The 17,065-nt window shown below is 37.9% G+C and overlaps 1 protein-coding gene across 2 annotated transcripts in view; it reads left to right on the top strand.

The window, feature by feature from the left end:
* The window catches only part of rbm19 (RNA binding motif protein 19), a 290,972-nt gene extending 282,420 nt beyond the window's left edge, over positions 1–8,552 (top strand). For both annotated transcript variants that reach the window (XM_059988287.1, XM_059988288.1), the window contains one exon: positions 1,870–8,552. The gene's annotated coding sequence lies outside the window, so the exon portion shown is untranslated. The remainder of the gene's footprint in view (positions 1–1,869) is intronic.
* The last annotated feature ends 8,513 nt before the right edge of the window (positions 8,553–17,065 follow it).

Raw genomic sequence — 17,065 nt, 5'->3', positions numbered from 1 at the left:
CACGTGTACATGCATTGGACAATAATAATCTGCATTTCTATTTGCAATGCTGTCTTATGCCAACTTGTTAGCATTTCTCATTGATACACTAGTTATATGCAGAACAGATGGGGCTAAAGTATGCCATAAAGATCCACAAACTATCAGCTGTGTGCTGCCAAAGTTTTGTCCTTGTATGTACAGTGATACGTATTTTCATTTCTAAAAATGTTAAAGATTGTTACAAAACTATTCTGACAAACATGTTTTCAATGATCTGACTACCCACTGTGTCCAGTGACAGACTAGAGAGATACTAAGAGAGGTTCTGGATGCATTTCACATTCAGCCTTCAGTTCTTTTTAAACCATGAAGAGTTGACATAGGAATGGTAACTTCATAAGGTCAACAATCCTTTGATTGGGGTGGGGTGGGAGAGGACAGTGAAAGCAAGTGGCTAATAGTTTCACTTTTTTTTTATTACTTCACTTTTTAGAATAACAGGTCCATTTTAATTTTTTTTTACAATGTTGTTCTCTATCAGATAGGCATATAACAATATTTATAGAGGCTCCTACTGCCTTCGACAGACCTGCAGCTATCAAGGGTTGTTCAGGGGAGTGATACCTATGACATGAGGAGTCTAGATAGGGTAAATGCAAGCAGGCTTTTTCCACTTAGGTTGGGTGAGACTAGAACTAGAGGTCATGGGTCAAAGGTGAAACATTTAGGGGGAGCTTCTCTCAGAGGATGGTGAGAGTGTGGAACGAGCTGCCGGCACAAGTTGTGCATGCGGGGTCGATTTCGACATTTAAGACTAATTTGGATAGGTACTTGGATGGAAGGGGTACAGAAGGGTATGGTCTGGGTGCAGGTTGATGGGACTTAGCAGATTAATGGTTTGGCATGGACTAGATGTGCCGAAGGACCTGTTTCTGTGCTGTAGTGTTCTGTAACTCTATGGCTGCTGGTAGATCGCTTTTATTTAATAGAGGCCTGATAGATGCACAGCCAGACTCATTCAGTCTTTCGGAAGTAGGTAAAGCTTGGCCAGGTACTGTGATCAGTGTGATCGGGCAATGGATTGGATCCAGGCTTATCTGATTGTTTATTTTAGTCAAATCCTGCCAGATACCAACATTCAGTATCCATATTCAGTAATGTGGCTTTAATACAGTTCTTTGAACTTTTATCAGCTGTTTGGCTGATTTAAAAAAAAATTAAGTGACAGTGAACTGTTTGTGGAAAAAGTGGCCTAACTACTCAAGTTCTAGTGACTGGAGCATTAGTGAACAGTGAAATAATTAACTGTAATTTTCTGGCCTCTGAACTACAATATCAAATGATCTACAAAGGTACTGTACCTTCAGATTGCAATTATGTCCTCAGGGCTGTCTGAATTAATCTGGCTATTACTTTCCCTTGTAACCTTAGGGCATTATTTCAGTACACAGTCCTAAAAGCTAAAATATTTACAGAAATCTGTAGACCAGTGGTTTTATAATATATACTTTAATAACTAGTGACACCGCAGCAGAAAGCTAGCTAAAAGGCTCTAATAGTCCAGAATATAGATACTTGTAATAATGAGCTGTTAAATTTTTGATGAATTTAGTCCCTGAATAGTCTTTTTGCATTTGCTGATTTATCTCTAAATTGAAAATATATTTTTTCAGAGCAAAAAATGAAATGGGAGAGGCAAACTTTTTTTATTCTATTTAGTTGCACTTTTAATTTCTGAATGGACTGTATATCAGATGTTCATATTGTCCATTAAAGGAAAGAACCACAGTTGTTTTTGTTTACAGATGGAATTAAAGAACTGGTAAAAGTGAATATTGTTACAATTTTTACTCAAGTTTTTATTTCAGTTTTGTTTTTCTTTTGCAGAGATGTCCCATGATGTGGTTTCACATGTACTGGGTAAGACACGCAACCATCAAAAACTTAAGAGGAGCACCAACAAGCACAAGCTTTAAGAGAAAAAACACTGGACCCATCAGCAAGTTGGAAGAAGTCAAATAGCCATCTGTTTTTATCTGAAGTGTTCTTTGGCTGTATTTTGAGAAACTTAACTGCAAACAGCACAGCCGGCACAACCTCTGATGGATATCAGTGACTGTTTGCAGTCTGGTCATAAATCATAATGCATGAATGGTACACTCTACAACCTATTGAGCAACGTTTGTGAAAAGTAGCGGCAGTGTAATCGATTTTTGAACTCCCATCTCAAACACATGATGAAAAACCGTTGTGCCAACTGGTTATGTATTCATGGAATACTAAATAAACTTTATGAGGTAATTTGAAGCCTGACACATAGTGACTGGAAGATGAAAACTAATAGCAGAAGAAATCTGCCATGCGCTTGAATATCGTGCAGTTGTATTGATCCTGCACTATTGGAGAGAGAGAATAGCGCAACATCTGTACATCAGTCATAAGCCCAAGAATGTGGATAGTCAGTGGTTTATTGTTGATTTTCAAGATTAATAGCAAAGAATTTCACTGAATTTCTATTTTTGTATTGTTTAAGTATAGTCAGTGGGAAAATATTTCAAATGATTTGTTACAATTGTTATGCTTTAGTATTTTAAATACTGTGCTGTCTGTTTTTGAAATTTGGAGAACTATTTTTGTCTTAAAACAAAACTCAGTAAAGGCTGACAATTTATATCATTGGTGTCTTGACCTTTAAAGTAAAATATTTGCCACATCAAACATTTAAATAGTCCTGCGTGGTGAGCGTAGGTAGTCTCAGACCTCACGTGCCATGCAGAATAGAATTATTCAATACAATGATGAGTTTATAATTGCAAACTCGATGTGAATGTTGAAAATTTCAAATGGATTGTCCCATTCCCATACTTTCTGAAGGAGTATTCATTTGATGTTTGAACAAATCTCGCTTTTGAAAAATTAGCAGTTTAATAATTTGTAGTACTATGGTCATTAAAAAGCAGTTACATCAGCATAATGCATGTACAGTGGATTCCGGTTAACACAGGGACCAGTACATTTTGGCCCAATTAAGCAGCTGCCTGCCGAAGTTTCATAGAAATGGTTAAAACAGTATAGAAAAGACAAACTGTTTTAACTGAGTAACAAATTATCTATTAAAATAAAATACAAAGCAAATTAGAAATACTACAGTACTATAAAACTGTGTGTTAGTTCCTAATATTTATCAATGAAGGAATTAATTCAGTGTACTCTTCTGTTTTCTTTTGATTGACTGTAAATAAACAAAATCTACACAGACACCTAGTGCAGATAATGGAGTGCCTTAATACAATGTTTTTGTCAGTTGCATCTTCCAAATCTTCATTTTCATTGTTACATTAAAGATGATTGTTGATACCTTCAAGTTCTTCATAATTTCTAACTTGCTGAAGTAGTGAAATGATTTAATTTTCACTCCTGGCTGTTTTGGGCATTTCCAAGCCTGATTGTTTGATACCACAGTGAGCAAAACAATTCTGACTTGTCTTACTGCTTATTTATCATCAACTATCAGTGACAAAAATCATTGCTTTTTGAACACAAACACATACAACTGACTAATTAAAAACATTTTGCTCTAAGTATGGTGTAGTGTCTAAAGGTCACACAAGTGCAGGTAACTGTTGCTAGTTAGAAACTGTTCAGCAACAGTCTCCTCATCCAGTTAAGCAGCCTAAAGACATGAAGGGAATCCCAGCTGTTTTCTCGGTTAGTTTTTGTTCTTTGAGTTGTCCCAAATAAGAGGCTGCCCCACCCAATTAACTGGAATTCACTGTATTTACTTTCATAATGGATACTGGGCTGAGCTGGATCTGAAGGTTGAAGTATGTGTTTCTTTAATACATTTGAGTATGTATACATTAACACAACTTTTTGTACAAAACCATTAATGTTACAGGGCTGTCACTTTAGGCTTAAAGCACAACTGCTGAATGCAAGATTAAGATAAGTAATTTGCCTCGTGTTTATAATTGAAACGTAGAAAACCTTTGGCACAATACAGGCCCTTCAGCCCACAAAGTTGTGCCGAACATGTCCCTATCTTAGAAAATACTAGGCTTACCTATAGTTCTCTATTTTACTGAGCTCCATTAGCCTATCCAAAAGCCTCTTAAAAGACCCTATCGTATCCACATTCACAACTGTTGCCGGCAGCCCATTCCATGCACTGACCACTCTCTGAGTAAAAAACATACTCCACTGTACCTACTCCCCAGCATCTTAAACCTTTGTTGTCTTGTGGTGACCATTTCAGCCCTGGGAAAAAGCCTCTGACTATCAATGCCTCTTTTCATCTTATACACCTCTATCAGGTCACCTCTCATCCTCCTCCTCTCCAAGGAGAAAAGGCTGAGTTCACTCAACCTGTTTTCATAAGGCATGCTCCCCAATCCAGGCAATACCCTTGTAATTTTTCTCTGCCCCCTTCCACATCCTGGAGTGAAGCGACCAGAACTGAGTACTCCAAGTGGGGTCTGACCAGGGTCCTATATAACCGCAACATTATCTCCCGGCTATTAAATTCAATTTCACGATTGATGAAGCCAATACACTGTACGCCTTCTTAACCACAGAGTCAACCTGCGCAGCTGTTTTGAGTGTCCTGTGGACTCGGACCCCAAGATCCCTCTGATTCTCCACACTGCCAAGAGTCTTACCATTAATGCTATATTCTGCCATCATACTTGACCTACCAAAATGAATCACTTCACACTTATCTGGGTTGAACTCCATCTACCACTTCTCAGCCCAGTTTTGCATCCGATCGATGTCCCTCTGTAACTTCTGACAGCCTTCCACGCTATCCACAGCACTATCCAACCTTTGTGTCATCAACAAACTTACTAACCTATCCCTCCATTTCCTCATCCAGGTCATTTATAAAAATCACGAAGAGTAAGGGTCCCAGAACAGATCCCTGAGGCACTTCACTGGTGACCAACCATTTAATTTATTTTAATTAAAATTTGACTCGATCAGTATCTTTGGTAGCATTTGCCTTGATATGTTAAAATGCTTATTGATTACTTTAAAGTGGAGCTACCTGGAGTTTCTAATAAACACTTTGGGGAGATGGGCACCACGATATGGTGCCAAAAGTCATTTTGGGTTATTTCAAGTGTTCTGTGCCACTGTTTTTATTATTTATACTTATGGTTCTTTAATCTCTGTTGGATAAATTGGGAAGTTAATACTGAAATGTTAGCTTTTACACTGAAATTTTTACAAGAAAATTCAAAGTGTGAATTTAGAAAACAGCCTTTTAAACAACATTTAATGTGATTCTGTATCTGCAGAACACATGTACACTGCTTTATTTTCATATGATAAAATTTATAACAAAGTGAAGCTAATTTATTTTATGACACTACTTGATATGTTTCTTCAACCGTTGACATTTTGACCCTATTGTTGCAGTACTGTTTTAGGTAGTTTATAAAAGTCATTCCAAGTACATCCACAGTGAAGGAATGAATTAAAATTTAACTCGATCAGTATAATAGGTAGCATTTGCCCTGATATGTTAAAATGCTTATTGATTACTTTAAAGTGGAGCTACCTGGAGTTGCTAATAAACACTTAGGGGAGATGGGCACCACAATATGGTGCCAAAAGTCATTTGGGACATTGGGCCCTTTGCTGAAAATATTTTCAGCACCAGTTCTAGTGAGGAGGAGGAGGATTGTCACCTAAATGCCCAATTGTTGGAAATCAACTACTCAGAATCTGAGTGAAATTCACTTGACAGTATAATACTTAATTTGCATTCTAAGATTATTTGTAAGAACATTAACTGAAATAAATTTGAGATGCAGCTTTGGAATCTTAAATCTTGGAAGCGCAGATGAATAGAAATCAACATTTGCTTTGAGCTTGTTTGCAAAAAAAATTGGGACCACCAATATATTCCTGAGGATGTGGAGCATTGTGTGATCTAAACTGGCATTTCAATGGTGGGAGCAGGAGAAACAACTGCAAAAATACATATTGTGCTGTGGGCTGAAGAACTGGTAAGGGCTCATTAAAGGAGGAAAGGAACAGTAACTGTAGGTATCCGTGCTAAGGGTGGGTATTAGGAACTAGCAGCATCAATGTAGGGAGGATGGAGATGTGCTGGATCCAGTTGAGTCTCAGATGATAACAGATCAGGAGTTGACCTGGAAATTTTTGGGTAATGTGGGCTGAAGTTAAGAGTAACTGGTGATACAGTAGGTATAGGAGATAACTTTATTATTCCACAACATACTTAATACCTAAGTTGGCAGGTAGTGCTGTGAGAAAAATCAGCTTCTGGGAATGCATATGAATTGTGCTTCCAGGATTATAGTACTCCAAAGAGAGCATTGCATGGGGACTGACTTCATCCCATGCCCTCCTGTCTTAAAAATTGGGGAATGGGTACAAATCTTATGCCAAGAAATGTTCACCTGGATCGTTAACATGACGGAAAGGGAGTTTTGCAATTAGAAAGAAGTAGCGTTGGTACTTGAATGCTTAGATTTCCAAGTCATTGATGGGTGCTGGACTTAGCTAGGCTTTATTTAGGTGTTTACAGGTGTCAAGGCTGTCTAAATGGGTCCCCATAATCTTTCGGTTTCCAACCTTTTTGAAAGAAGGCTCCATTTACTTACATTTGGTAAAATAGGCACCCAAAACCACAAGTGTCTGATGATAATCTTGGCAGATCCCCTAATGTATATGATCTGTCTGTCCATTATTTGGAGGCTTTTTAAGTGCCCACAGTAAATACATTTATTACATGTATCAGGAATTGCATTGTTCAACATGATGATTAGCTGTTGAACTAAATCATTCTCAAAGCTTTTTGAAAACAAGTTTGCATATAGATTGCTTTTAACCCCAGTAACTGATATATCTCTGAAGTGAGTGCTCAATTCCTATTGCTGAACCCAAGTACAGTCTGGGCAAACTGAGCAACAAAGGAAAAGATGTATTTTAATGTCTTGATCAGCCAACTGTGAAACTTGGCAGCAGAATAATTGCTATCAACAAATGTACTTTCCATCTAGTAATCAGTAAGTTGCTATCTAGTTTCCAACTCAAGTCAATTTTGCCATTTAATCACCAGCTGCAGTGTTGCCTGACTTCACATCTGTAGAATCGCAGTGTTTACTCGGCTTTGCAATGAACTGAGGCTGTGGTCTGTTTCAGCTGCAGTGTATGCCTGGCTTTGTTATAAAACTTCAGTTCTGAAGCCAGTTGCTTATTTTTATTGTTTGCATGGTGTTTTTATACATTGGGTTTTTAAATGGGTCCTTTTGAGGTTTCTTTGTTTTGTGGGCTGCCTGTAAGGAGACAAATCTCAAGCTTTTATAATATATACATATTTTGATAATAAATGTACTTTTGATAATTAATAAACTTTGAGCATATTACATATGGTAACAGCCAATCACATGTGACATTGCTCATAATGAAAAATTAAAATAAATTATCTTCCTGCAATTACCTTTGTTCTCTACCACTTAACTGCTGACTTAATCTCCATGCTGTTTTACCGAACATTTTCTCAAATTTTTCATGTCTTCCTGTCATTGCGTCCAAGTCTATTGATGTTCTTAAACAAATTCCTTTGCCAATTTAATCAATTTTTCCCCTTACTTGCTGAAAGCTTTACCCGTCTGCCAGTAGCCTGCCTTCACTGAACATTGAGGTCAGCAGATGAAAGGTAATCCAGAAGCTGCGGGGAAAAATAAAGATGAGGAAAGAGTGTCAGAATTCGAGTTAGGCTTCATTTAAGAATTTTTTCCAGAACATTTAATTTTTAGTATCTTTTTAAAACTAAGTATTGAATAATTATACAAATCAGTGAGTTTTCAACATTTACGAGTAATACATTTACCAGGAAATTATTAGGTTTGGCTATGCTTAATTATTGAGAAAATAAACATCTTTTTAAATGTTTAAGTTTTATAATAATCTCATCCAAAGTAATAGGTTAACTAGGTTGAAGTACTCTCATCAAATCCTATGGCTAATCTTCTGTAGATTTGATATTGCAGTTTATAGCAAGCTGGGATATTTTCTGCTTTAACTTTTGTATTGTTTCAATATCATGTTAGCAATTCTCTACTTGCACTATATTCTTTCCCCACCCTAATGAATGAAATTGTACTGCACCCTGTGACTTAAATGCTCCACACATGAGAGCCATAAAGTGAAAGGAGCTACTTTAAAACATTGAAAAAGTGATAATTTTCTTTCACTCTGCTTTAAGGTTTACTATTTTCTGTATTGCAAGCAGGTAAATGGATTACTTAGAAGCATGAGGATACATTTACCATAAAGATGTGCATATATTACATTTAGTAATGGTTTTCGCTGAGCATTTTAAATAAACCATTAATAATGAGATTATATGTTTTCTGCAAAATGTAAGAGCACATTTGTTTTATGTTAAAATACTAAGCTTTGCTTTACACTGGCATAAATCTTTTGTGAAAATCACATGCAACTTAAATGGAAAAGCTCTATTTACTGAATAAGAATGCACATTTTTTTCCACAAGCTTTGTATGGTACTTTTAAGATTTAATTAAAGAGACTATACAAAATCTTAAATGGGGTCTTAGTCTCATTGAAAACCATTTGAATGTTTATGCAGCATTTATCTGTATAAGTTATCTCTCTGAAATATGTGCACATGAAATTGCAGATTTTATTCTCTAAATATTTATGTTGCCACCCTGTGCCTGCCAGTAGTTTGCTGGATGCAACCACAAGATCATTAGAACATTTGTAATTTATTTTGAAGGGGTTATTCTGTTTATTATTGACTGATCTATCCATGGATTGAGAATGCAGTGTGCGTGTTTATGTTTAAAAATTATGAAAGGCTACAGTGGGTTAGAAGAGTTTCTGTGAATTAAGTTTTCAAAAAATGTTTAAGATGAGACAACTTTGGAACAGAGAAGTAGATGTAAAGAAAGTTGAGTTTGTGGCTTTGTTTCAATATACTAAAGCAGGGAACCTTGCTGAGCAAAGAGGAAGGGTGAAATGAGGTATGGAGTCTACAGAAGGATTTGGGACAGGTGGGAGAGTGGGCGAAAGAAGTGGCAGATGAAATACGGCATAGAAAAGTGTGATGTTATGCTCTTCGGTAGGAAGAATAGAAATGTGGACTATTTCCTAAATGGGGAGGAAATTTGGAAATTAGAGGTGCAAAGAGACTTTGGAGTCCTGATTCAGGATTCTCTTAAAGTTAACCTGCAGGTTGAGTCAGTAGTAAAGAAGGCAAATGCAATGTTAGCAATCGTTACAAAAACAGGACTATAATGCTGAGACTTCATTAGACATTGGTCAGTTTGTATTAGGAATAATGTTAGCAATTTTGAGCCCTGTATCTAAGTGAGTCCAAAGGAGTTTCACAAGAATAATCCCAGGAATTACAGGCTTAACATTTGATCTGTCTGGGTCTATGCTCAGTGGAATTCAGAAGATTGATGGGGATCTCATTGAAACCTACCGGAAACTGAAAGAACTGGACAGAGTGGGCATGGAGAAGATGTTTCCAATAGTAGGAGAGTAGTGGATGTGAAGGCATTACCTTAAACCTGAGATGAAGAGGAATTTCTCAAGTCCGGGTGTGGTTAATCTGTAGAATTTGTTGCCACCAGGGGCATTAGAAGGCCAAGTCATTGTGCATTTTTAGACAGATTGATATTAATAAGGGTTTTAAGGATTAATGGAAGAAAGTATAAGAAGGGTTGAAAAAATAAAATCAGCACTGATTGAACGGTGGAACAGACTTGGGCTAAATGGCCAAATTTTCCTCCTTTATCTTTTTATGGTTTCAGGTTAAATGAATGCATTGAAACAAAAGAATTCTAGGTCTATATGCCCATTATTGAAAGTGGCAGGTTGTACTCAGAAAACATTTAGCAGAGTGTATGGAATTGTGAATTTTGAAACAGAGAGGACAAAACAGAAAGGTTATGTCGAACCTTCATATAACACTGGTTAGGATACAACTGGGGTAAAACATTCACTCCTGATCATGGTCAGGAACCAATTCTGAGTTTTCAAAAGAGGAATAGATAAGGATCAAAGGAAATTCATTTTCAGTGCTGTAGGGACAGAGCATGAAAATAGGACTGATACAAAAGTAATACATACCAGCTTCCATAAGAGTCCAGTACACACCACTTGTCCTTCCTCTTGTCAGAATGATTCTACAGTTTCATTCTTACAGGAGTGGCTATGAAACGCAATTTAATAATGAGCACTGCAGCAGCATTTTTTTAACTTGTTCAATTGACTGCCCCTTCCAGGATGCCTAACCTGAAGGAACTCTCCAAAACACGAATGGGATGTACTCTTTTTCCTTTCTCATCCACATTGGTGCTTATTTTCCTTCGCATCTTTGAAGAGGAATTGGGGTTCTGGTGGAGTCTACAATCTGAAACATTATCTGTTTCTCTTGCCACAGATGCCATCTGAACTGCTGCGTATTTCCAGCATTACCTGTTTTCATTTTAGACCTGATGTAAGTTGAGTGACTACACTCATTTTGATGGAGGGCGGCAATTCAGTGAGAGGAGGATGTGTTAGCACTTGCCAAGAAGCTGCAGGAAGTTGGTGCTCTGCTATTGAAATGACAGCAGCAAAGACCTTGCAGAAAGTTCAGGACTTTGCATAAGTGGAATTCAAGTTGTTCTGGTCATCTCCGATATAATCTAATAATTGTACACCTCTGATGTAAATAGAATTATTTATAATAAAAATATTGTTTCATTATATGTTCAAAGACAAGCATCTATTAAAAAGAATAAAACTGAATTCTTAAAGAGAAACTTCTTTCTGTAGAATATGTCGATGAAGGTTCTCGGTAATCCAGGTCACTGTATACCAAGCAGTAGTAAATGAAGGCAACTGGACCCGCTGTGTTGTCGAGAAGATATTTCACCACTCATCCAAAAGGCTTCTTCGGTTCTGATCCATGGTGGGTAGTTGTCTGGCTTATAAACTCTGTGAGCTGTCTAAAGGTATAGCAATCACACAAGGGTTATTAAGATTCATATTGGTAATGAGAGGGTCTGTAGAAGGAACTCAACACTTGACAAAGTAGTATTTAGAATATAGAATATACAAAATTACAGCACAGTACTGGACCTTCAGCCCACAATGTTGTGCCAAACTTCTACCTATTCTTAAGATCAATTCAATCCTTCCCTCCCACATAGCCTTTCAGTTTTCCTTTCATCCAATCTAGGAGTGTCCTAAATGTCCCTGACGTATCTGCCTCTGCCCTGAGTTCCATGCACTCACAATCTGTGTAAAAAAAACTTTACCTCTGACATCCACCCCCCCCCCCATACTTTCCTCCAATCACCTTAAATTTTTGCCCCCTCATGTTAGCCATTTCCACCCTGGGAAGAAGCTTCTGGCTGTCCAGTCGATCTGTGCCTCTGATCATCTTATACACTTCTATCAAGATACCTCTCATCCACTCTCACTCCAAAGAGAAAAGCTGAGCTTGCTCAAATAATTCTAATAAAGCAAGGAAAATACATTCTTTTTTTCATGTTTATATTATTTAATAAAAACAGTTATCCTCTCTGTTGGACCATATAAGAGACTACAGGTTATGTATAATAAATTGCTGTGAGCCAAATTAAAAATAAAATATCAGCTTGTCTCATTGCAAGGACTTTGGCAAATGTCTTGTGTCTGGTTGAATTAATGTTTGAAACTAATGCATATGAGGCAGTGGAATGGGGATTCTGAATTTGTCTATAGTTCTAGCATCTCCTTTACATCCTGCTCAACTATCATTCACCTAACTGAGACACATACTTGCATATTAAACAGTTCCTGTGGGGTTTTTAGAAATTGTGTGGCATGTATACACAGACTATGGAATCAATCGCATTGTTTGTTGCCCATATCCTTAAACTCTAACAATTTTTTTCTCACTGCACAAACATGTTTAGTACATATTTTTAAAAAGGTAGTTGTCATTCAGATTCACACCAATTGTATTGATTTGCAAGCAGTAAAAAAGACCAGGTGGCATACATTTGAACTGGTTTCTAGTAGGGACAAACTGAGATTCTGACCTTCCATTGTCTGCAATTTCTAACTTACATACATTAAAGAAATCTTAACTCCATGCACTATACCAACCCCACTACAAGCGAGTAATTTCCATTGACTCTGCTTGCTCTGGATTGTCCTGGCAATATTGCCCTCAGCGCAGGCCTTTATTATGATCTTAATCTGACTGGAAAAAAAGACAGGTTGCAAAACCCAAGTGCTTGTTCGATCCACGCCGAATGAATGTAAGCAGGTGCCCACAGATGACAGCACACGAGGACATCTTGCTTGTTTGGAAAATACACCTGTAAGCTCTACTGCATGCTTCAGCTGGAATGGTGGCATGTTGAGAAGAGAATGTGGTGACAACGAAAACAAATTAGAATTGAGTTTATAGCAATCTATTGAGCAGGATAAGCAGTGATCATTTCAGGAATCAGATAAACCAACTTTATGATAAGGGTCACAAATAGAAGCAGATCAGACAAATTGCTTTAGACTCTCTGTGTCTATTCTGTATGCTTAACATCATAATAAGTAAGTGTTTATGAAAGAAAATGCCTCAAATGCTGATCATTATTACAAGGAATTCCTACAATATGTGCTTTCCTAAATCAATTAATATTCATCTTGGAATGACAACAATGGTGGGGAAAATCAGGGTCCATAACAATGCATCATCAAGATTGATTGAGAAAGGTGCCAACTGTAAAAATTCAGTATGTAAGTGGAGCTCTCTAACTGCAAGTACATAAATGGTCGGAATTTATTTTAAGAAAAGCTATTTAAATGCAATTTCTTCCAGTTAATTGGTCCACTGGTTAATCAGGACAACCATTTATTTGGGACGACTTTTAAAGAACAAAAGCAAAGTGAGAAAAGAGCTGGGATTCCCTTTATTTATTTGGGACACTGCTGCTTCATTGCAGCAGGAGACTGTTGCTGAACAGTTTCTAACTAGTGCCAGTTGCGTTCACTTCTGTAGCTGTTAGATACTACAGTGTGCTTAGAGCAAAGTTTCAAAAAATGGCGTCAGTAGCATGTGCTTGTGTTCAAAAAGCAGAGATTTTTGTCACTGATAGATGGGGAAAAATAAGCAGTAAGACAATTCAGACCTGTTTTGCTCGCTGCAGTTTCGAGCATTCAGACTTGGAAATGCCAGGAACAGCCGGGAGTGAAATTGAAACAATTCCAGCACTTCAACAAGTTCAGAGCTTTTTTTTTATTTATTCATTTACAGGATGTGGACCACTAATTAAGCCAGCATTTATTGCCCTTCCCTAGTTGCCTTGAGAAGGTGGTGAAGAGCTGCCTTGTTGAAATGCTACATTCACTGAGAGGTAGGTACACCCACAGTGCTGCTAAGAAGGGAATTCCATGATTTAGACACAGCAACAGTGAAGGAACAGAGATACGTTTCCAAGTCAGGATGGTGAGTGACTCGGAGGGGGTTTTCCAAGTAGCGGTGTTCCCAGGTATCTGCTATTCTCGTCCTTCTGGATGGTAGGCATTGTGGGTGTGGAGGGTGCTGCCTTAGGAACTTTGCTGTGTTGTTGCAGTGCATCTTGTAGATAGTACACACTGCTGAAACTGTTGGTGGAGGGATTGGATGCTGTGAAAAATTTGAAGGTATTTGTTATGTTTTTTAACTGCAAAGTATAAAATAAGTTGCAAGAAAAACAAGGAACCTGAAAGAGGCGTGTCAAAATATTGTTTTTTTTTCTAGCAAGACATATATTTCTGACATGGTGGTGTGATGGCTTGATACCATTTATGCACTTTTACATATAACCCAAAACTCCTCCCTGCTTAGCTATAAACTCCAACTCAGAATGTATCTCAACTATATGTACAATATACAATATAATACTATATAATACAATTACTATATAGACATTCACAGCATAGAAAATGTTAAATTCGTTCAGGTCAAAAGAATGAACCGCTGTGAGGCATTCTTAATCTTGTGAGATAATGTCTTTTCTGACAAGGGGGATCACTCTGCTTGGCAGGTGAGACTTGTGGCTGTGAAGCAATCTCAGGTTTTGGGTGACTGTAGGACTTGACTCTGGGACTCTGTCATTATTACTGGTAACAATGATGACATCCAGGTAACACTTAGTGGCTGTGCAGCCTTGCAGCACCTGGTCCATAGCTTTCTGCCAGAGTGCAGGTGCAGATGCTCCTCCAAATTTAAGCCTATTATAGCAATACAGTAGTGTTAGTGTTCAAGATGAGAACCACTTTGGACTCTTGTCCATCTCCATCTGCAGGAGACCTCAGCTAAGTCTGCTTTGCAGAAGAGTTTTCCTCCAGAAAGGTTTGCTAAGATATCCTCGATCCTGTGCAGAGAGAATTAATCTACTTTCAATACTAGATGGATGGAGATCTTAAAATCACCACAGATCCAGACAGCCCCCTTCTTCTCGGTTACTGTGACCGCTAGCATTGCGCATGTGCTCCGCTCAAAGTTGGAGAGAATTCATTCAGCCTCTATTGCGATCTAGCTCACTGGATAATTTATCATGGATGGTATAAGGAACCAGACAGGCTTTGTAAAACTTTGTTGTTGCATTTTCATTTAACACTGTTTTATCCTTAATATGTTTGAGTTCTCCAATGTCATCCTTGACCTCTGCTGTGGCATCATCCGGTACCTTTCCTAATTCACTTTCAGTTGACCCAATTGTAGGGGCATGCAAATGGTGGATGGATCTCCAATCAAGTTGTAGTTGTCTCAGCCAATCACACTCCACAATGCTGGCCCTCCTGTTTTTACCACATACAAGCCCAACATCGCTTGTTGTTTGCAGTAATTCACTGTTACAAGTGTCATTCCCAGAGGAATTATCGTTCCTCCAGTATAAGTTCTTAGTTGGATACCTTCAGGCTACAATTCAGTATCTTTGAAATGCCGCTCAAACTCACTTTGTGGAATGACTGAAACAGCCAACAGCCAAGGCAGTGTCCAATTTCATTTTAATTAATTTTCCATTTACTTCTGGTGTGAGCCATATTGCTTGTCTATTGTTAGTTTTCACATTTTAAATCTCAAGGCTACTCAGTCCTGTGTCACTCTCATCATTATCAGATTTTTCATCAACAGCATGCAGATTAGTGCTCTTTTTGAAGCTGCAAGTTGACCTTTTATCTTTTTCTCTTCCCTGTGCAGTCTATTTATTTTTGTCTGCCTGACATGCTCTTTGTGTCCCAGTTTGTTCCTTTTTCTGCAAGTTTTGCAGGTGAATGTGAACACCTGCCATAATAATAATACAATTTGTTTGACTAGTGAGGCTTCTGTTTAGACTTTGTAACTTTGTTCAAGCTCACTTTCATTCCTGACCATAACTCAGTCTGCTGTTTCTATTGATACAGCTCTTTCATCTGCTCTTTTAAATGTAAGAATGCTTCAGTTCGGAGCCATTTTTGAATGCTTTCTTGTAAGATTCCACAAACTGAACAATTTCTCAGTACATCATTAAGCCTAGCACTGACTGACAATGCTCAGACATCCTCTACAACTCAGCCACATATGCTGAAATGGGCTCCCCTTTTGATTCTGCTTATGAAACCTAAAGTGCTCTACAATCAAAAATGGTTTCAGTTCTAAATGTTCCTGCATTACGTACACAATATCAGCAAAGCTCATTTTACATAATAAGAAATAGGAGCAAGTGTAGGCCATCCAGCCCATGGAGCCTGCCCCGCCATTCAATAAGATCATGGCTGATCTGTCCGTAAACTCAGCTCCATCTACCTGCCTTTTCCCCATAGCCCTTAATTCCCCTGCTACGTAATAATCTATCTAACTGTATCTTAAATATATTTAGTGAAGAAGCCTCAACTGATTCCCTGGGCAGAGAATTCCACAGATTCACCACTCTCTGGGAAAAACAGTTTCTCCTCATCTCCATCCTAAATCTTCTCCCTGAATCTTGAGGCAATGTCCCCTAGTTCTATTCTCACCTACCAATGGAAACAACTTTTCTACTTCTATCTTATCTATCCCTTTCAAAATTTTGGCTGGTTTGGTTTGAGCAGTTAAACTTGTAAGCAATCTGTGTGCCTTTATTCAACCCAATGCACTCCGCAAAGCTGCAATGCTTATCATTGGCTATTTCATTTGCTTCAAAATACTGCCCAATTCATTTAGTATACAATATCCAGTTACCTCTTGTGCAATTGAACGCTTTATTCTTTCTGAAGTAGCCAGCCATTGCTGCTGCTTTTATTTTTTATGATTATTATCACCTGGTACTCACTGTTATGAACCCATGAATTTGTCTTTTTTCTGCTTCTTTTTTTAACTCAAATGTCTTACTGTGCTTTAACAGGTATGTAGTCATCTCAGGTTCATTTAAAAACTTACTTGTCACCACTGTTATATTTTGAATCTTCAAGTTATAAAACAATTTGCAAGAAAAACAAGACAGTCTGAGAAGTACATGTCTTAATTTTCTTTTTACTTTAAGCAGCACACACACTTCTGTAGTGGTGGTGTGATAACAGATACCATTTATGTACTTTTACATATAACCTGTAATTAGTTATTTAAACAAACAAAGGATGCTTACTCAATCAATATATTTACAGTATTGCTCAAATATTACTGAAATATTAAATACACAGCAGTATCGACAAACATTTTGAATGTTACCTTTGGTCCCCGCTGGACTCTTAACTCTCACTGTGGCTCTAAGTAATGCAACAGCATCCATAACTATATACACCACTTTGACAGTGGGCTGAAGGTGGGTGTAGGTGGCGGATCTCATAGCCTGATTGATAGGAACCTGACTTTCCTAACATGCGACCTCGGCTCTGACAAACTGGGCGGATGAGACCTAAAGTGAGATCCAATGCCCAGGAAGCCAGTTCTGCGATACTACGTGGAGAGCAAAAGAGCATGAAAAGAGACACAGAAGAAGTCATGGCCATCCTGGATTTCCAAGGTCGAGAGAGTGAAACAGCTCCAGTGCAACGGCTTTTCCTCTTTAAAAACTCTCTCGCATGGGTTTCCTGTCATT

This window comes from Hypanus sabinus, chromosome 13 (assembly GCF_030144855.1).
Source record: "Hypanus sabinus isolate sHypSab1 chromosome 13, sHypSab1.hap1, whole genome shotgun sequence".
Classification (NCBI taxonomy): domain Eukaryota; kingdom Metazoa; phylum Chordata; class Chondrichthyes; order Myliobatiformes; family Dasyatidae; genus Hypanus; species Hypanus sabinus.
This window is presented reverse-complemented; position numbering and strand designations above follow the sequence as displayed.